Source organism: Microcebus murinus, chromosome 16 (assembly GCF_040939455.1).
Source record: "Microcebus murinus isolate Inina chromosome 16, M.murinus_Inina_mat1.0, whole genome shotgun sequence".
In the NCBI taxonomy this organism is placed as follows: domain Eukaryota; kingdom Metazoa; phylum Chordata; class Mammalia; order Primates; family Cheirogaleidae; genus Microcebus; species Microcebus murinus.
In genome coordinates this window covers 56,116,908-56,135,743 of record NC_134119.1, presented here as the reverse complement: position 1 = coordinate 56,135,743, position 18,836 = coordinate 56,116,908, and the positions used below count along the sequence as shown (strand labels likewise).

The 18,836-nt window shown below is 62.7% G+C and overlaps 5 non-coding genes across 5 annotated transcripts; all 5 read right to left on the bottom strand.

Annotated features, from left to right (window-relative positions):
• Positions 1-2,112: 2,112 nt before the first annotated feature.
• On the bottom strand, positions 2,113-2,231 carry LOC142861203 (5S ribosomal RNA). The gene has a single exon (XR_012912570.1). It is a non-coding gene; the product is annotated as a 5S ribosomal RNA (ribosomal RNA).
• Positions 2,232-6,002: 3,771 nt separating this feature from the next.
• Positions 6,003-6,121, bottom strand: LOC142861202 (5S ribosomal RNA). The gene has a single exon (XR_012912569.1). It is a non-coding gene; the product is annotated as a 5S ribosomal RNA (ribosomal RNA).
• Positions 6,122-9,897: 3,776 nt separating this feature from the next.
• LOC142861558 (5S ribosomal RNA) lies at positions 9,898-10,016 on the bottom strand. The gene has a single exon (XR_012912782.1). It is a non-coding gene; the product is annotated as a 5S ribosomal RNA (ribosomal RNA).
• Positions 10,017-13,788: 3,772 nt separating this feature from the next.
• LOC142861557 (5S ribosomal RNA) lies at positions 13,789-13,907 on the bottom strand. The gene has a single exon (XR_012912781.1). It is a non-coding gene; the product is annotated as a 5S ribosomal RNA (ribosomal RNA).
• Positions 13,908-17,686: 3,779 nt separating this feature from the next.
• On the bottom strand, positions 17,687-17,805 carry LOC142861556 (5S ribosomal RNA). Its single transcript, XR_012912780.1, has one exon. It is a non-coding gene; the product is annotated as a 5S ribosomal RNA (ribosomal RNA).
• Between the last annotated feature and the right edge of the window lie 1,031 nt (positions 17,806-18,836).

The following is an 18,836-nucleotide window of genomic DNA, read 5'->3' as shown; positions in this document are numbered from 1 at the left end:
ACCTCAGACTCTTGCTACCCAAAGTGCAAAGGGCATCAGTTGCTCCTCCAACACCCCCCCCCCCGCCCAGCAGACCACGTTGTCCAGCCAGCCCCCGGGCCTCCCTGGGGTGCCCAGCACAAAAGTGCAGACACCCACCGGACCCTCAGTCTCAGTTTTCGGAGGTTTTTGCCACTCTAAGGACCCGCAGGCCAGCTGGGCCTTCGGGCAGGACAGAGAGCCCCGGAATCCGACGTGGAGAGCTGCGTGTACGTCCCCATCAGGAGGCGGTCCCCACCTCCGCGGCTCTCCCCTTGCGGGGAGCGGCAGCCCAGCCGGCAGCCGCAGGGCCTCAGGGAAGACACCAGGCTGGGCCCCCGCGGCACAGCGGGGGCACGTCCCCCGCACTCACGCGACTTAGGGACGGCTGCTGGAGACTGCTGCGGCCACCCTGCTGCCGGGTTTCTGGAGGGCTTCCTGGAAGCAGCATCCACACCAAGCCCTTGGAAGGCCCAGGCGACGGAGGAGCCGGTCAGGCAGGGGCCGAGGACGGTGAGAGGCCGGGCGGGAAGGAGCGTGTCAGACAGGGGCAGAGGACGGTGACAGGCCGGGCGGGGAGGAGCCGGTCAGGCGGGGGCCCAGGACAGTGACGGGCCTGGCCGGGGAGGAGTGCGTCAGGCAGGGGCAGAGGAGACGGGCTGGGTAAGGGTTAGGGTTACAGTTAGGGCACAATTCACAATCCCAAAGACGTGGAAGCGACCCGAGTGCCCATCCATCCAGGAGTGCATCAATAAAATGTGGCACGTGGACACCACGGAGTGCCATTCGGCTGTGAGGAGCAGCGGTGAGAGGGCGCCTCTCGTGTTCTCCTGGCCAGAGCTGGAACCCGTTCCAGTAGGCCAAGTATCCCAAGAATGGACACACGAGCACCACGTGAGCGCGCTCACCAGCAAATTGGTACGAACGGATGGACGCCTAAGTGGACAGAGAGGAATCACCTTCATCGGGTGGGTGTCGGGCGGGTGGGGGGAGGGGAGGGGCATACACATCCATTAGGCATGGGGTGGGTGCGCACCGACTGGGGGATGGGCGCACTTGAAGCTCTGACCCGAGGGGGGAGGCTTGGAGAGGGCAAGGCACCCGACCTTAACATTGGTACCCCCACAATACGCTGGAACAACATGAGAGGTATATGAATAAGAACACAGGGGGGGCCGGGCGCGGTGGCTCACGCCTGTAATCCTAGCTCTCTGGGAGGCCGAGGCGGGCGGATTGCTCCAGGTCAGGAGTTCGAAACCAGCCTGAGCAAGAGCGAGACCCCGTCTCTACTAAAAATAGAGAGAAATTAATTGGCCAACTAATATATATAGAAAAACACAGCCGGGCGTGGTGGTGCATGCCTGTAGTCCCAACTACTCGGGAGGCTGAGGCAGCAGGATTGCTTGAGCCCGGAGATTGAGGTTGCTGTGAGCTAGGCTGACGCCATGGCACTCACTCTAGCCTGGGCAGCAAAACGAGACTCTGTCTCAAAAAAAAAAAAAAAAAAAAGAACACAGGGGGGAGGGCGGCACGGGCAACACATGTCACCTGAATACTTGTACTCCCATCATCTGCTTGAAAAGAGAGAGAAAAGAAAATGCAATCCTAGAGGTAAGAGACACTTTTTAAAAATAATGAATCCGAAGAGAAAAGTAAAAGGAGGCCTGTGGAGCAGGTCTGGGTGTGACTCCGGATCCCCCAACATCAGGTGCCACCACCAAAGATTCCTGCGTGTAGCCCATAGAACCCCAAAAGCAACGGGACGAGTTCTGGTCACATACTCCCTCAAAATGACATCCTGGCCTTCTTCTGGAACTCCCTCCCCTCTCAGACTCTCAAGGTTTCCTCCAGCGTGTCGGTTCCCACAGAGCAGACCTTTGGTCTGAGACCTGACAGTCCAGATGCCACGCATGCTGCCGCGTGGCGGCGGTGTCGCGGCTTGGGACAAGAGGAGGCCCCACGGTGCGGGCTGGGGCGCCAGGCACCGCGCGCGCGCTGAGGGTGGGGGTGACCCCCACCCCGGGCCGCCGCCGCGCTCCCAGAAAGGGGACAGAACAAGAGGCAAAAAAAAAAAAAAAAAAAAAAAAAAGCAGCAGCCTGTGGCACCCGGTATTCCCAGGCGGTCTCCCATCCAAGTACTAACCAGGCCCGACCCTGCTTAGCTTCCGAGACCAGACGAGATCGGGGGCGTTCAGGGTGGTGTGGCCCTAGACGGCGGCGGAGGGCGCCCCTGCCCCGCTCGAGAAGCCGAGCCTCTCTGGGCTTCCCCGCCGCCGCCTCCCGCCCCAGGCCCCGCGCCGGGCCGGGCCGGGCCGGCCGGGTCCCGCGGGCTCCCAGGGTCGGGGGTGATGGGCGGGGCGGGGCGGGGTGGGGGGCTGTCTCTCTATACACACACACACACACTCACACTCACTCACACTCACACAAGATGCGCCTCCACGGCTGGACTCGCCAAGGTGGAGCCCTCCCAGCCCCCCTCGTCTCCTCGCCCGGCCTCCTTCACCTACCCGCTGCCCACCCCCAGCGCGTCGCTGCCGCTGACTGCGCACGCGCGGGACGCTCGCCCTTTGACCCCAGCCAGGGGCCGCCCTCCCCCACAACCCCTTTCAGCTGCGCCCCCCCCTGGCCCTGTGGGTGGGCTGCCGCCTATTCCCCCGGGCCAGGGCTGGGGCACAGCCAGTGTATGGGGCGTCTCTCTCTGGGGATGTGTCCCATGGGTGGGGTGGGGTGGCGTGGTTTGGGGGGCGCTGAAGAAATCAGTCCCCTCCATCTCCTACCTCTGGAAAACGCCCAAGCCCGTGGAGAACTGCCGGCACCGCTTCGTGGGGGCCGGGACCCTCCTCCGTGTCCTCCTGTGGCCCAGTCCAAGGGGCCTGGGCCTGGCCGGGGCTGCATTGGACCCCGACCACCCTGGCGTGTGGACTCGCTAAAAATCGGCCATTAGATATTGGATTCCAGCTTCCTGGAGGTCATTTCACTAATGAGTGCACCGGAAAGAGTTTCCTAATCCATCTGTGAGGGTGGCAACTGAAAGAGAATTTTAAAGCTGACAGAATAGGCGAGGGAAGGCATAGGAGATTTCCACAGCCAGCAAGGAAGACTTTCCCGAAATGGAAGAAAGAAACGAGCAAACAGAGACACCGGTAGCCCGCCCGGAAAAGAGTCTGCCCCTGAGAGAAAGCACCCTGACCAGGTTCACCCGTGGGTGGGTGGCGAGCTAGCGGCATTCAGAAGAGCGAGGCCCGCAGTCTGTGCGGAAGACACCTGCGCTCGGGTGTGTGTGGCGGCGCGATTCCCAAGCAGCTCTAGACGTTAAACCAAGGAGAAGCCAGGGAGTTCCCAACGCCCCAGGTGTCCTCAGCCCACGACTGGCTGCTGTGGGAATGCGAAGCCCGGCTCCTTGTCTCAGAGCGGGGTTCCCAGGAGGATCAGGCTGAAGCTGGGACTTGGCCTCAAAGTGTCCCCTCGCATGGCCACCCCCTTCCCCTTCCTGCTCCTCTACTCCTGGTGCCCCTCCATCCAGGGGCCAGACCTTAAAGAGTCACCGCAAGAGAATCCTGGTCCCAAAGGAGCCTTCTGGGGGACCGGTGCTGAGAGAGGTTGTGGGCATGGCCCGCTGGGGCTCTGCCCGACGCAGGGCTGAGAGATGCCACCTCCCAGCTCTGGGTCCCTGCAGGAAGTGTTGGCAAGCACAGGGCCGGTCCTCCAAAGGCCCAGGTGCAGGGAGCCCAGGCCAAGCAGCCTGTGGAAGAAGCCACTTGCCGTGCCACCCCCGGGAACAGGACTGCAGGCCCCGGCCCTTCCCACCTCCTCCTCCTCCTCCTCCTCCTCCCCCCCGCCCCGCCCCCACAGGGCACAGGGCTCAGAGACACCTCAGACTCTTGCTACCCAAAGTGCAAAGGGCATCAGTTGCTCCTCCAACACCCCCCCCCCCGCCCAGCAGACCACGTTGTCCAGCCAGCCCCCGGGCCTCCCTGGGGTGCCCAGCACAAAAGTGCAGACACCCACCGGACCCTCAGTCTCAGTTTTCGGAGGTTTTTGCCACTCTAAGGACCCGCAGGCCAGCTGGGCCTTCGGGCAGGACAGAGAGCCCCGGAATCCGACGTGGAGAGCTGCGTGTACGTCCCCATCAGGAGGCGGTCCCCACCTCCGCGGCTCTCCCCTTGCGGGGAGCGGCAGCCCAGCCGGCAGCCGCAGGGCCTCAGGGAAGACACCAGGCTGGGCCCCCGCGGCACAGCGGGGGCACGTCCCCCGCACTCACGCGACTTAGGGACGGCTGCTGGAGACTGCTGCGGCCACCCTGCTGCCGGGTTTCTGGAGGGCTTCCTGGAAGCAGCATCCACACCAAGCCCTTGGAAGGCCCAGGCGACGGAGGAGCCGGTCAGGCAGGGGCCGAGGACGGTGAGAGGCCGGGCGGGAAGGAGCGTGTCAGACAGGGGCAGAGGACGGTGACAGGCCGGGCGGGGAGGAGCCGGTCAGGCGGGGGCCCAGGACAGTGACGGGCCTGGCCGGGGAGGAGTGCGTCAGGCAGGGGCAGAGGAGACGGGCTGGGTAAGGGTTAGGGTTACAGTTAGGGCACAATTCACAATCCCAAAGACGTGGAAGCGACCCGAGTGCCCATCCATCCAGGAGTGCATCAATAAAATGTGGCACGTGGACACCACGGAGTGCCATTCGGCTGTGAGGAGCAGCGGTGAGAGGGCGCCTCTCGTGTTCTCCTGGCCAGAGCTGGAACCCGTTCCAGTAGGCCAAGTATCCCAAGAATGGACACACGAGCACCACGTGAGCGCGCTCACCAGCAAATTGGTACGAACGGATGGACGCCTAAGTGGACAGAGAGGAATCACCTTCATCGGGTGGGTGTCGGGCGGGTGGGGGGAGGGGAGGGGCATACACATCCATTAGGCATGGGGTGGGTGCGCACCGACTGGGGGATGGGCGCACTTGAAGCTCTGACCCGAGGGGGGAGGCTTGGAGAGGGCAAGGCACCCGACCTTAACATTGGTACCCCCACAATACGCTGGAACAACATGAGAGGTATATGAATAAGAACACAGGGGGGGCCGGGCGCGGTGGCTCACGCCTGTAATCCTAGCTCTCTGGGAGGCCGAGGCGGGCGGATTGCTCCAGGTCAGGAGTTCGAAACCAGCCTGAGCAAGAGCGAGACCCCGTCTCTACTAAAAATAGAGAGAAATTAATTGGCCAACTAATATATATAGAAAAACACAGCCGGGCGTGGTGGTGCATGCCTGTAGTCCCAACTACTCGGGAGGCTGAGGCAGCAGGATTGCTTGAGCCCGGAGATTGAGGTTGCTGTGAGCTAGGCTGACGCCATGGCACTCACTCTAGCCTGGGCAGCAAAACGAGACTCTGTCTCAAAAAAAAAAAAAAAAAAAAAGAACACAGGGGGGAGGGCGGCACGGGCAACACATGTCACCTGAATACTTGTACTCCCATCATCTGCTTGAAAAGAGAGAGAAAAGAAAATGCAATCCTAGAGGTAAGAGACACTTTTTAAAAATAATGAATCCGAAGAGAAAAGTAAAAGGAGGCCTGTGGAGCAGGTCTGGGTGTGACTCCGGATCCCCCAACATCAGGTGCCACCACCAAAGATTCCTGCGTGTAGCCCATAGAACCCCAAAAGCAACGGGACGAGTTCTGGTCACATACTCCCTCAAAATGACATCCTGGCCTTCTTCTGGAACTCCCTCCCCTCTCAGACTCTCAAGGTTTCCTCCAGCGTGTCGGTTCCCACAGAGCAGACCTTTGGTCTGAGACCTGACAGTCCAGATGCCACGCATGCTGCCGCGTGGCGGCGGTGTCGCGGCTTGGGACAAGAGGAGGCCCCACGGTGCGGGCTGGGGCGCCAGGCACCGCGCGCGCGCTGAGGGTGGGGGTGACCCCCACCCCGGGCCGCCGCCGCGCTCCCAGAAAGGGGACAGAACAAGAGGCAAAAAAAAAAAAAAAAAAAAAAAAAAAGCAGCAGCCTGTGGCACCCGGTATTCCCAGGCGGTCTCCCATCCAAGTACTAACCAGGCCCGACCCTGCTTAGCTTCCGAGACCAGACGAGATCGGGGGCGTTCAGGGTGGTGTGGCCCTAGACGGCGGCGGAGGGCGCCCCTGCCCCGCTCGAGAAGCCGAGCCTCTCTGGGCTTCCCCGCCGCCGCCTCCCGCCCCAGGCCCCACGCCGGGCCGGGCCGGGCCGGCCTGGTCCCGCGGGCTCCCAGGGTCCGGGGTGATGGGCGGGGCGGGGCGGGGCGGGGCGGGGTGGGGGGCTGTCTCTCTCTACACACACACACACACACTCACACTCACACTCACACAAGATGCGCCTCCACGGCTGGACTCGCCAAGGTGGAGCCCTCCCAGCCCCCCTCGTCTCCTCGCCCGGCCTCCTTCACCTACCCGCTGCCCACCCCCAGCGCGTCGCTGCCGCTGACTGCGCACGCGCGGGACGCTCGCCCTTTGACCCCAGCCAGGGGCCGCCCTCCCCCACAACCCCTTTCAGCTGCGCCCCCCCCCTCGCCCTGTGTGTGGGCTGCCGCCTATTCCCCCGGGCCAGGGCTGGGGCACAGCCAGTGTATGGGGCGTCTCTCTCTGGGGATGTGTCCCATGGGTGGGGTGGGGTGGCGTGGTTTGGGGGGCGCTGAAGAAATCAGTCCCCTCCATCTCCTACCTCTGGAAAACGCCCAAGCCCGTGGAGAACTGCCGGCACCGCTTCGTGGGGGCCGGGACCCTCCTCAGTGTCCTCCTGTGGCCCAGTCCAAGGGGCCTGGGCCTGGCCGGGGCTGCATTGGACCCCGACCACCCTGGCGTGTGGACTCGCTAAAAATCGGCCATTAGATATTGGATTCCAGCTTCCTGGAGGTCATTTCACTAATGAGTGCACCGGAAAGAGTTTCCTAATCCATCTGTGAGGGTGGCAACTGAAAGAGAATTTTAAAGCTGACAGAATAGGCGAGGGAAGGCATAGGAGATTTCCACAGCCAGCAAGGAAGACTTTCCCGAAATGGAAGAAAGAAACGAGCAAACAGAGACACCGGTAGCCCGCCCGGAAAAGAGTCTGCCCCTGAGAGAAAGCACCCTGACCAGGTTCACCCGTGGGTGGGTGGCGAGCTAGCGGCATTCAGAAGAGCGAGGCCCGCAGTCTGTGCGGAAGACACCTGCGCTCGGGTGTGTGTGGCGGCGCGATTCACAAGCAGCTCTAGATGTTAAACCAAGGAGAAGCCAGGGAGTTCCCAACGCCCCAGGTGTCCTCAGCCCACGACTGGCTGCTGTGGGAATGCGAAGCCCGGCTCCTTGTCTCAGAGCGGGGTTCCCAGGAGGATCAGGCTGAAGCTGGGACTTGGCCTCAAAGTGTCCCCTCGCATGGCCACCCCCTTCCCCTTCCTGCTCCTCTACTCCTGGTGCCCCTCCATCCAGGGGCCAGACCTTAAAGAGTCACCGCAAGAGAATCCTGGTCCCAAAGGAGCCTTCTGGGGGACCGGTGCTGAGAGAGGTTGTGGGCATGGCCCGCTGGGGCTCTGCCCGACCCAGGGCTGAGAGATGCCACCTCCCAGCTCTGGGTCCCTGCAGGAAGTGTTGGCAAGCACAGGGCCGGTCCTCCAAAGGCCCAGGTGCAGGGAGCCCAGGCCAAGCAGCCTGTGGAAGAAGCCACTTGCCGTGCCACCCCGGGAACAGGACTGCAGGCCCCGCCCTTCCCACCTCCTCCTCCTCCTCCTCCTCCTCCCCCCCGCCCCGCCCCCACAGGGCACAGGGCTCAGAGACACCTCAGACTCTTGCTACCCAAAGTGCAAAGGGCATCAGTTGCTCCTCCAACACCCCCCCCCCCGCCCAGCAGACCACGTTGTCCAGCCAGCCCCCGGGCCTCCCTGGGGTGCCCAGCACAAAAGTGCAGACACCCACCGGACCCTCAGTCTCAGTTTTCGGAGGTTTTTGCCACTCTAAGGACCCGCAGGCCAGCTGGGCCTTCGGGCAGGACAGAGAGCCCCGGAATCCGACGTGGAGAGCTGCGTGTACGTCCCCATCAGGAGGCGGTCCCCACCTCCGCGGCTCTCCCCTTGCGGGGAGCGGCAGCCCAGCCGGCAGCCGCAGGGCCTCAGGGAAGACACCAGGCTGGGCCCCCGCGGCACAGCGGGGGCACGTCCCCCGCACTCACGCGACTTAGGGACGGCTGCTGGAGACTGCTGCGGCCACCCTGCTGCCGGGTTTCTGGAGGGCTTCCTGGAAGCAGCATCCACACCAAGCCCTTGGAAGGCCCAGGCGACGGAGGAGCCGGTCAGGCAGGGGCCGAGGACGGTGAGAGGCCGGGCGGGAAGGAGCGTGTCAGACAGGGGCAGAGGACGGTGACAGGCCGGGCGGGGAGGAGCCGGTCAGGCGGGGGCCCAGGACAGTGACGGGCCTGGCCGGGGAGGAGTGCGTCAGGCAGGGGCAGAGGAGACGGGCTGGGTAAGGGTTAGGGTTACAGTTAGGGCACAATTCACAATCCCAAAGACGTGGAAGCGACCCGAGTGCCCATCCATCCAGGAGTGCATCAATAAAATGTGGCACGTGGACACCACGGAGTGCCATTCGGCTGTGAGGAGCAGCGGTGAGAGGGCGCCTCTCGTGTTCTCCTGGCCAGAGCTGGAACCCGTTCCAGTAGGCCAAGTATCCCAAGAATGGACACACGAGCACCACGTGAGCGCGCTCACCAGCAAATTGGTACGAACGGATGGACGCCTAAGTGGACAGAGAGGAATCACCTTCATCGGGTGGGTGTCGGGCGGGTGGGGGGAGGGGAGGGGCATACACATCCATTAGGCATGGGGTGGGTGCGCACCGACTGGGGGATGGGCGCACTTGAAGCTCTGACCCGAGGGGGGAGGCTTGGAGAGGGCAAGGCACCCGACCTTAACATTGGTACCCCCACAATACGCTGGAACAACATGAGAGGTATATGAATAAGAACACAGGGGGGGCCGGGCGCGGTGGCTCACGCCTGTAATCCTAGCTCTCTGGGAGGCCGAGGCGGGCGGATTGCTCCAGGTCAGGAGTTCGAAACCAGCCTGAGCAAGAGCGAGACCCCGTCTCTACTAAAAATAGAGAGAAATTAATTGGCCAACTAATATATATAGAAAAACACAGCCGGGCGTGGTGGTGCATGCCTGTAGTCCCAACTACTCGGGAGGCTGAGGCAGCAGGATTGCTTGAGCCCGGAGATTGAGGTTGCTGTGAGCTAGGCTGACGCCATGGCACTCACTCTAGCCTGGGCAGCAAAACGAGACTCTGTCTCAAAAAAAAAAAAAAAAAAAAGAACACAGGGGGGAGGGCGGCACGGGCAACACATGTCACCTGAATACTTGTACTCCCATCATCTGCTTGAAAAGAGAGAGAAAAGAAAATGCAATCCTAGAGGTAAGAGACACTTTTTAAAAATAATGAATCCGAAGAGAAAAGTAAAAGGAGGCCTGTGGAGCAGGTCTGGGTGTGACTCCGGATCCCCCAACATCAGGTGCCACCACCAAAGATTCCTGCGTGTAGCCCATAGAACCCCAAAAGCAACGGGACGAGTTCTGGTCACATACTCCCTCAAAATGACATCCTGGCCTTCTTCTGGAACTCCCTCCCCTCTCAGACTCTCAAGGTTTCCTCCAGCGTGTCGGTTCCCACAGAGCAGACCTTTGGTCTGAGACCTGACAGTCCAGATGCCACGCATGCTGCCGCGTGGCGGCGGTGTCGCGGCTTGGGACAAGAGGAGGCCCCACGGTGCGGGCTGGGGCGCCAGGCACCGCGCGCGCGCTGAGGGTGGGGGTGACCCCCACCCCGGGCCGCCGCCGCGCTCCCAGAAAGGGGACAGAACAAGAGGCAAAAAAAAAAAAAAAAAAAAAAAAAAGCAGCAGCCTGTGGCACCCGGTATTCCCAGGCGGTCTCCCATCCAAGTACTAACCAGGCCCGACCCTGCTTAGCTTCCGAGACCAGACGAGATCGGGGGCGTTCAGGGTGGTGTGGCCCTAGACGGCGGCGGAGGGCGCCCCTGCCCCGCTCGAGAAGCCGAGCCTCTCTGGGCTTCCCCGCCGCCGCCTCCCGCCCCAGGCCCCGCGCCGGGCCGGGCCGGGCCGGCCGGGTCCCGCGGGCTCCCAGGGTCGGGGGTGATGGGCGGGGCGGGGCGGGGTGGGGGGCTGTCTCTCTATACACACACACACACACTCACACTCACTCACACTCACACAAGATGCGCCTCCACGGCTGGACTCGCCAAGGTGGAGCCCTCCCAGCCCCCCTCGTCTCCTCGCCCGGCCTCCTTCACCTACCCGCTGCCCACCCCCAGCGCGTCGCTGCCGCTGACTGCGCACGCGCGGGACGCTCGCCCTTTGACCCCAGCCAGGGGCCGCCCTCCCCCACAACCCCTTTCAGCTGCGCCCCCCCCTGGCCCTGTGGGTGGGCTGCCGCCTATTCCCCCGGGCCAGGGCTGGGGCACAGCCAGTGTATGGGGCGTCTCTCTCTGGGGATGTGTCCCATGGGTGGGGTGGGGTGGCGTGGTTTGGGGGGCGCTGAAGAAATCAGTCCCCTCCATCTCCTACCTCTGGAAAACGCCCAAGCCCGTGGAGAACTGCCGGCACCGCTTCGTGGGGGCCGGGACCCTCCTCCGTGTCCTCCTGTGGCCCAGTCCAAGGGGCCTGGGCCTGGCCGGGGCTGCATTGGACCCCGACCACCCTGGCGTGTGGACTCGCTAAAAATCGGCCATTAGATATTGGATTCCAGCTTCCTGGAGGTCATTTCACTAATGAGTGCACCGGAAAGAGTTTCCTAATCCATCTGTGAGGGTGGCAACTGAAAGAGAATTTTAAAGCTGACAGAATAGGCGAGGGAAGGCATAGGAGATTTCCACAGCCAGCAAGGAAGACTTTCCCGAAATGGAAGAAAGAAACGAGCAAACAGAGACACCGGTAGCCCGCCCGGAAAAGAGTCTGCCCCTGAGAGAAAGCACCCTGACCAGGTTCACCCGTGGGTGGGTGGCGAGCTAGCGGCATTCAGAAGAGCGAGGCCCGCAGTCTGTGCGGAAGACACCTGCGCTCGGGTGTGTGTGGCGGCGCGATTCCCAAGCAGCTCTAGACGTTAAACCAAGGAGAAGCCAGGGAGTTCCCAACGCCCCAGGTGTCCTCAGCCCACGACTGGCTGCTGTGGGAATGCGAAGCCCGGCTCCTTGTCTCAGAGCGGGGTTCCCAGGAGGATCAGGCTGAAGCTGGGACTTGGCCTCAAAGTGTCCCCTCGCATGGCCACCCCCTTCCCCTTCCTGCTCCTCTACTCCTGGTGCCCCTCCATCCAGGGGCCAGACCTTAAAGAGTCACCGCAAGAGAATCCTGGTCCCAAAGGAGCCTTCTGGGGGACCGGTGCTGAGAGAGGTTGTGGGCATGGCCCGCTGGGGCTCTGCCCGACGCAGGGCTGAGAGATGCCACCTCCCAGCTCTGGGTCCCTGCAGGAAGTGTTGGCAAGCACAGGGCCGGTCCTCCAAAGGCCCAGGTGCAGGGAGCCCAGGCCAAGCAGCCTGTGGAAGAAGCCACTTGCCGTGCCACCCCCGGGAACAGGACTGCAGGCCCCGGCCCTTCCCACCTCCTCCTCCTCCTCCTCCTCCTCCCCCCCGCCCCGCCCCCACAGGGCACAGGGCTCAGAGACACCTCAGACTCTTGCTACCCAAAGTGCAAAGGGCATCAGTTGCTCCTCCAACACCCCCCCCCCCGCCCAGCAGACCACGTTGTCCAGCCAGCCCCCGGGCCTCCCTGGGGTGCCCAGCACAAAAGTGCAGACACCCACCGGACCCTCAGTCTCAGTTTTCGGAGGTTTTTGCCACTCTAAGGACCCGCAGGCCAGCTGGGCCTTCGGGCAGGACAGAGAGCCCCGGAATCCGACGTGGAGAGCTGCGTGTACGTCCCCATCAGGAGGCGGTCCCCACCTCCGCGGCTCTCCCCTTGCGGGGAGCGGCAGCCCAGCCGGCAGCCGCAGGGCCTCAGGGAAGACACCAGGCTGGGCCCCCGCGGCACAGCGGGGGCACGTCCCCCGCACTCACGCGACTTAGGGACGGCTGCTGGAGACTGCTGCGGCCACCCTGCTGCCGGGTTTCTGGAGGGCTTCCTGGAAGCAGCATCCACACCAAGCCCTTGGAAGGCCCAGGCGACGGAGGAGCCGGTCAGGCAGGGGCCGAGGACGGTGAGAGGCCGGGCGGGAAGGTGCGTGTCAGACAGGGGCAGAGGACGGTGACAGGCCGGGCGGGGAGGAGCCGGTCAGGCGGGGGCCCAGGACAGTGACGGGCCTGGCCGGGGAGGAGTGCGTCAGGCAGGGGCAGAGGAGACGGGCTGGGTAAGGGTTAGGGTTACAGTTAGGGCACAATTCACAATCCCAAAGACGTGGAAGCGACCCGAGTGCCCATCCATCCAGGAGTGCATCAATAAAATGTGGCACGTGGACACCACGGAGTGCCATTCGGCTGTGAGGAGCAGCGGTGAGAGGGCGCCTCTCGTGTTCTCCTGGCCAGAGCTGGAACCCGTTCCAGTAGGCCAAGTATCCCAAGAATGGACACACGAGCACCACGTGAGCGCGCTCACCAGCAAATTGGTACGAACGGATGGACGCCTAAGTGGACAGAGAGGAATCACCTTCATCGGGTGGGTGTCGGGCGGGTGGGGGGAGGGGAGGGGCATACACATCCATTAGGCATGGGGTGGGTGCGCACCGACTGGGGGATGGGCGCACTTGAAGCTCTGACCCGAGGGGGGAGGCTTGGAGAGGGCAAGGCACCCGACCTTAACATTGGTACCCCCACAATACGCTGGAACAACATGAGAGGTATATGAATAAGAACACAGGGGGGGCCGGGCGCGGTGGCTCACGCCTGTAATCCTAGCTCTCTGGGAGGCCGAGGCGGGCGGATTGCTCCAGGTCAGGAGTTCGAAACCAGCCTGAGCAAGAGCGAGACCCCGTCTCTACTAAAAATAGAGAGAAATTAATTGGCCAACTAATATATATAGAAAAACACAGCCGGGCGTGGTGGTGCATGCCTGTAGTCCCAACTACTCGGGAGGCTGAGGCAGCAGGATTGCTTGAGCCCGGAGATTGAGGTTGCTGTGAGCTAGGCTGACGCCATGGCACTCACTCTAGCCTGGGCAGCAAAACGAGACTCTGTCTCAAAAAAAAAAAAAAAAAAAAGAACACAGGGGGGAGGGCGGCACGGGCAACACATGTCACCTGAATACTTGTACTCCCATCATCTGCTTGAAAAGAGAGAGAAAAGAAAATGCAATCCTAGAGGTAAGAGACACTTTTTAAAAATAATGAATCCGAAGAGAAAAGTAAAAGGAGGCCTGTGGAGCAGGTCTGGGTGTGACTCCGGATCCCCCAACATCAGGTGCCACCACCAAAGATTCCTGCGTGTAGCCCATAGAACCCCAAAAGCAACGGGACGAGTTCTGGTCACATACTCCCTCAAAATGACATCCTGGCCTTCTTCTGGAACTCCCTCCCCTCTCAGACTCTCAAGGTTTCCTCCAGCGTGTCGGTTCCCACAGAGCAGACCTTTGGTCTGAGACCTGACAGTCCAGATGCCACGCATGCTGCCGCGTGGCGGCGGTGTCGCGGCTTGGGACAAGAGGAGGCCCCACGGTGCGGGCTGGGGCGCCAGGCACCGCGCGCGCGCTGAGGGTGGGGGTGACCCCCACCCCGGGCCGCCGCCGCGCTCCCAGAAAGGGGACAGAACAAGAGGCAAAAAAAAAAAAAAAAAAAAAAAAAAAAAGCAGCAGCCTGTGGCACCCGGTATTCCCAGGCGGTCTCCCATCCAAGTACTAACCAGGCCCGACCCTGCTTAGCTTCCGAGACCAGACGAGATCGGGGGCGTTCAGGGTGGTGTGGCCCTAGACGGCGGCGGAGGGCGCCCCTGCCCCGCTCGAGAAGCCGAGCCTCTCTGGGCTTCCCCGCCGCCGCCTCCCGCCCCAGGCCCCGCGCCGGGCCGGGCCGGGCCGGCCTGGTCCCGCGGGCTCCCAGGGTCCGGGGTGATGGGCGGGGCGGGGCGGGGCGGGGCGGGGTGGGGGGCTGTCTCTCTCTACACACACACACACACACTCACACTCACTCACACTCACACAAGATGCGCCTCCACGGCTGGACTCGCCAAGGTGGAGCCCTCCCAGCCCCCCTCGTCTCCTCGCCCGGCCTCCTTCACCTACCCGCTGCCCACCCCCAGCGCGTCGCTGCCGCTGACTGCGCACGCGCGGGACGCTCGCCCTTTGACCCCAGCCAGGGGCCGCCCTCCCCCACAACCCCTTTCAGCTGCGCCCCCCCCCTCGCCCTGTGTGTGGGCTGCCGCCTATTCCCCCGGGCCAGGGCTGGGGCACAGCCAGTGTATGGGGCGTCTCTCTCTGGGGATGTGTCCCATGGGTTTGGTGGGGTGGCGTGGTTTGGGGGGCGCTGAAGAAATCAGTCCCCTCCATCTCCTACCTCTGGAAAACGCCCAAGCCCGTGGAGAACTGCCGGCACCGCTTCGTGGGGGCCGGGACCCTCCTCAGTGTCCTCCTGTGGCCCAGTCCAAGGGGCCTGGGCCTGGCCGGGGCTGCATTGGACCCCGACCACCCTGGCGTGTGGACTCGCTAAAAATCGGCCATTAGATATTGGATTCCAGCTTCCTGGAGGTCATTTCACTAATGAGTGCACCGGAAAGAGTTTCCTAATCCATCTGTGAGGGTGGCAACTGAAAGAGAATTTTAAAGCTGACAGAATAGGCGAGGGAAGGCATAGGAGATTTCCACAGCCAGCAAGGAAGACTTTCCCGAAATGGAAGAAAGAAACGAGCAAACAGAGACACCGGTAGCCCGCCCGGAAAAGAGTCTGCCCCTGAGAGAAAGCACCCTGACCAGGTTCACCCGTGGGTGGGTGGCGAGCTAGCGGCATTCAGAAGAGCGAGGCCCGCAGTCTGTGCGGAAGACACCTGCGCTCGGGTGTGTGTGGCGGCGCGATTCACAAGCAGCTCTAGATGTTAAACCAAGGAGAAGCCAGGGAGTTCCCAACGCCCCAGGTGTCCTCAGCCCACGACTGGCTGCTGTGGGAATGCGAAGCCCGGCTCCTTGTCTCAGAGCGGGGTTCCCAGGAGGATCAGGCTGAAGCTGGGACTTGGCCTCAAAGTGTCCCCTCGCATGGCCACCCCCTTCCCCTTCCTGCTCCTCTACTCCTGGTGCCCCTCCATCCAGGGGCCAGACCTTAAAGAGTCACCGCAAGAGAATCCTGGTCCCAAAGGAGCCTTCTGGGGGACCGGTGCTGAGAGAGGTTGTGGGCATGGCCCGCTGGGGCTCTGCCCGACCCAGGGCTGAGAGATGCCACCTCCCAGCTCTGGGTCCCTGCAGGAAGTGTTGGCAAGCACAGGGCCGGTCCTCCAAAGGCCCAGGTGCAGGGAGCCCAGGCCAAGCAGCCTGTGGAAGAAGCCACTTGCCGTGCCACCCCGGGAACAGGACTGCAGGCCCCGCCCTTCCCACCTCCTCCTCCTCCTCCTCCTCCTCCCCCCCGCCCCGCCCCCACAGGGCACAGGGCTCAGAGACACCTCAGACTCTTGCTACCCAAAGTGCAAAGGGCATCAGTTGCTCCTCCAACACCCCCCCCCCGCCCAGCAGACCACGTTGTCCAGCCAGCCCCCGGGCCTCCCTGGGGTGCCCAGCACAAAAGTGCAGACACCCACCGGACCCTCAGTCTCAGTTTTCGGAGGTTTTTGCCACTCTAAGGACCCGCAGGCCAGCTGGGCCTTCGGGCAGGACAGAGAGCCCCGGAATCCGACGTGGAGAGCTGCGTGTACGTCCCCATCAGGAGGCGGTCCCCACCTCCGCGGCTCTCCCCTTGCGGGGAGCGGCAGCCCAGCCGGCAGCCGCAGGGCCTCAGGGAAGACACCAGGCTGGGCCCCCGCGGCACAGCGGGGGCACGTCCCCCGCACTCACGCGACTTAGGGACGGCTGCTGGAGACTGCTGCGGCCACCCTGCTGCCGGGTTTCTGGAGGGCTTCCTGGAAGCAGCATCCACACCAAGCCCTTGGAAGGCCCAGGCGACGGAGGAGCCGGTCAGGCAGGGGCCGAGGACGGTGAGAGGCCGGGCGGGAAGGAGCGTGTCAGACAGGGGCAGAGGACGGTGACAGGCCGGGCGGGGAGGAGCCGGTCAGGCGGGGGCCCAGGACAGTGACGGGCCTGGCCGGGGAGGAGTGCGTCAGGCAGGGGCAGAGGAGACGGGCTGGGTAAGGGTTAGGGTTACAGTTAGGGCACAATTCACAATCCCAAAGACGTGGAAGCGACCCGAGTGCCCATCCATCCAGGAGTGCATCAATAAAATGTGGCACGTGGACACCACGGAGTGCCATTCGGCTGTGAGGAGCAGCGGTGAGAGGGCGCCTCTCGTGTTCTCCTGGCCAGAGCTGGAACCCGTTCCAGTAGGCCAAGTATCCCAAGAATGGACACACGAGCACCACGTGAGCGCGCTCACCAGCAAATTGGTACGAACGGATGGACGCCTAAGTGGACAGAGAGGAATCACCTTCATCGGGTGGGTGTCGGGCGGGTGGGGGGAGGGGAGGGGCATACACATCCATTAGGCATGGGGTGGGTGCGCACCGACTGGGGGATGGGCGCACTTGAAGCTCTGACCCGAGGGGGGAGGCTTGGAGAGGGCAAGGCACCCGACCTTAACATTGGTACCCCCACAATACGCTGGAACAACATGAGAGGTATATGAATAAGAACACAGGGGGGGCCGGGCGCGGTGGCTCACGCCTGTAATCCTAGCTCTCTGGGAGGCCGAGGCGGGCGGATTGCTCCAGGTCAGGAGTTCGAAACCAGCCTGAGCAAGAGCGAGACCCCGTCTCTACTAAAAATAGAGAGAAATTAATTGGCCAACTAATATATATAGAAAAACACAGCCGGGCGTGGTGGTGCATGCCTGTAGTCCCAACTACTCGGGAGGCTGAGGCAGCAGGATTGCTTGAGCCCGGAGATTGAGGTTGCTGTGAGCTAGGCTGACGCCATGGCACTCACTCTAGCCTGGGCAGCAAAACGAGACTCTGTCTCAAAAAAAAAAAAAAAAAAAGAACACAGGGGGGAGGGCGGCACGGGCAACACATGTCACCTGAATACTTGTACTCCCATCATCTGCTTGAAAAGAGAGAGAAAAGAAAATGCAATCCTAGAGGTAAGAGACACTTTTTAAAAATAATGAATCCGAAGAGAAAAGTAAAAGGAGGCCTGTGGAGCAGGTCTGGGTGTGACTCCGGATCCCCCAACATCAGGTGCCACCACCAAAGATTCCTGCGTGTAGCCCATAGAACCCCAAAAGCAACGGGACGAGTTCTGGTCACATACTCCCTCAAAATGACATCCTGGCCTTCTTCTGGAACTCCCTCCCCTCTCAGACTCTCAAGGTTTCCTCCAGCGTGTCGGTTCCCACAGAGCAGACCTTTGGTCTGAGACCTGACAGTCCAGATGCCACGCATGCTGCCGCGTGGCGGCGGTGTCGCGGCTTGGGACAAGAGGAGGCCCCACGGTGCGGGCTGGGGCGCCAGGCACCGCGCGCGCGCTGAGGGTGGGGGTGACCCCCACCCCGGGCCGCCGCCGCGCTCCCAGAAAGGGGACAGAACAAGAGGCAAAAAAAAAAAAAAAAAAAAAAAAAAAGCAGCAGCCTGTGGCACCCGGTATTCCCAGGCGGTCTCCCATCCAAGTACTAACCAGGCCCGACCCTGCTTAGCTTCCGAGACCAGACGAGATCGGGGGCGTTCAGGGTGGTGTGGCCCTAGACGGCGGCGGAGGGCGCCCCTGCCCCGCTCGAGAAGCCGAGCCTCTCTGGGCTTCCCTGCCGCCGCCTCCCGCCCCAGGCCCCGCGCCGGGCCGGGCCGGGCCGGCCTGGTCCCGCGGGCTCCCAGGGTCCGGGGTGATGGGCGGGGCGGGGCGGGGCGGGGCGGGGTGGGGGGCTGTCTCTCTCTACACACACACACACACACTCACACTCACTCACACTCACACAAGATGCGCCTCCACGGCTGGACTCGCCAAGGTGGAGCCCTCCCAGCCCCCCTCGTCTCCTCGCCCGGCCTCCTTCACCTACCCGCTGCCCACCCCCAGCGCGTCGCTGCCGCTGACTGCGCACGCGCGGGACGCTCGCCCTTTGACCCCAGCCAGGGGCCGCCCTCCCCCACAACCCCTTTCAGCTGCGCCCCCCCCCTCGCCCTGTGTGTGGGCTGCCGCCTATTCCCCCGGGCCAGGGCTGGGGCACAGCCAGTGTATGGGGCGTCTCTCTCTGGGGATGTGTCCCATGGGTTTGGTGGGGTGGCGTGGTTTGGGGGGCGCTGAAGAAATCAGTCCCCTCCATCTCCTACCTCTGGAAAACGCCCAAGCCCGTGGAGAACTGCCGGCACCGCTTCGTGGGGGCCGGGACCCTCCTCAGTGTCCTCCTGTGGCCCAGTCCAAGGGGCCTGGGCCTGGCCGGGGCTGCATTGGACCCCGACCACCCTGGCGTGTGGACTCGCTAAAAATCGGCCATTAGATATTGGATTCCAGCTTCCTGGAGGTCATTTCACTAATGAGTGCACCGGAAAGAGTTTCCTAATCCATCTGTGAGGGTGGCAACTGAAAGAGAATTTTAAAGCTGACAGAATAGGCGAGGGAAGGCATAGGAGATTTCCACAGCCAGCAAGGAAGACTTTCCCGAAATGGAAGAAAGAAACGAGCAAACAGAGACACCGGTAGCCCGCCCGGAAAAGAGTCTGCCCCTGAGAGAAAGCACCCTGACCAGGTTCACCCGTGGGTGGGTGGCGAGCTAGCGGCATTCAG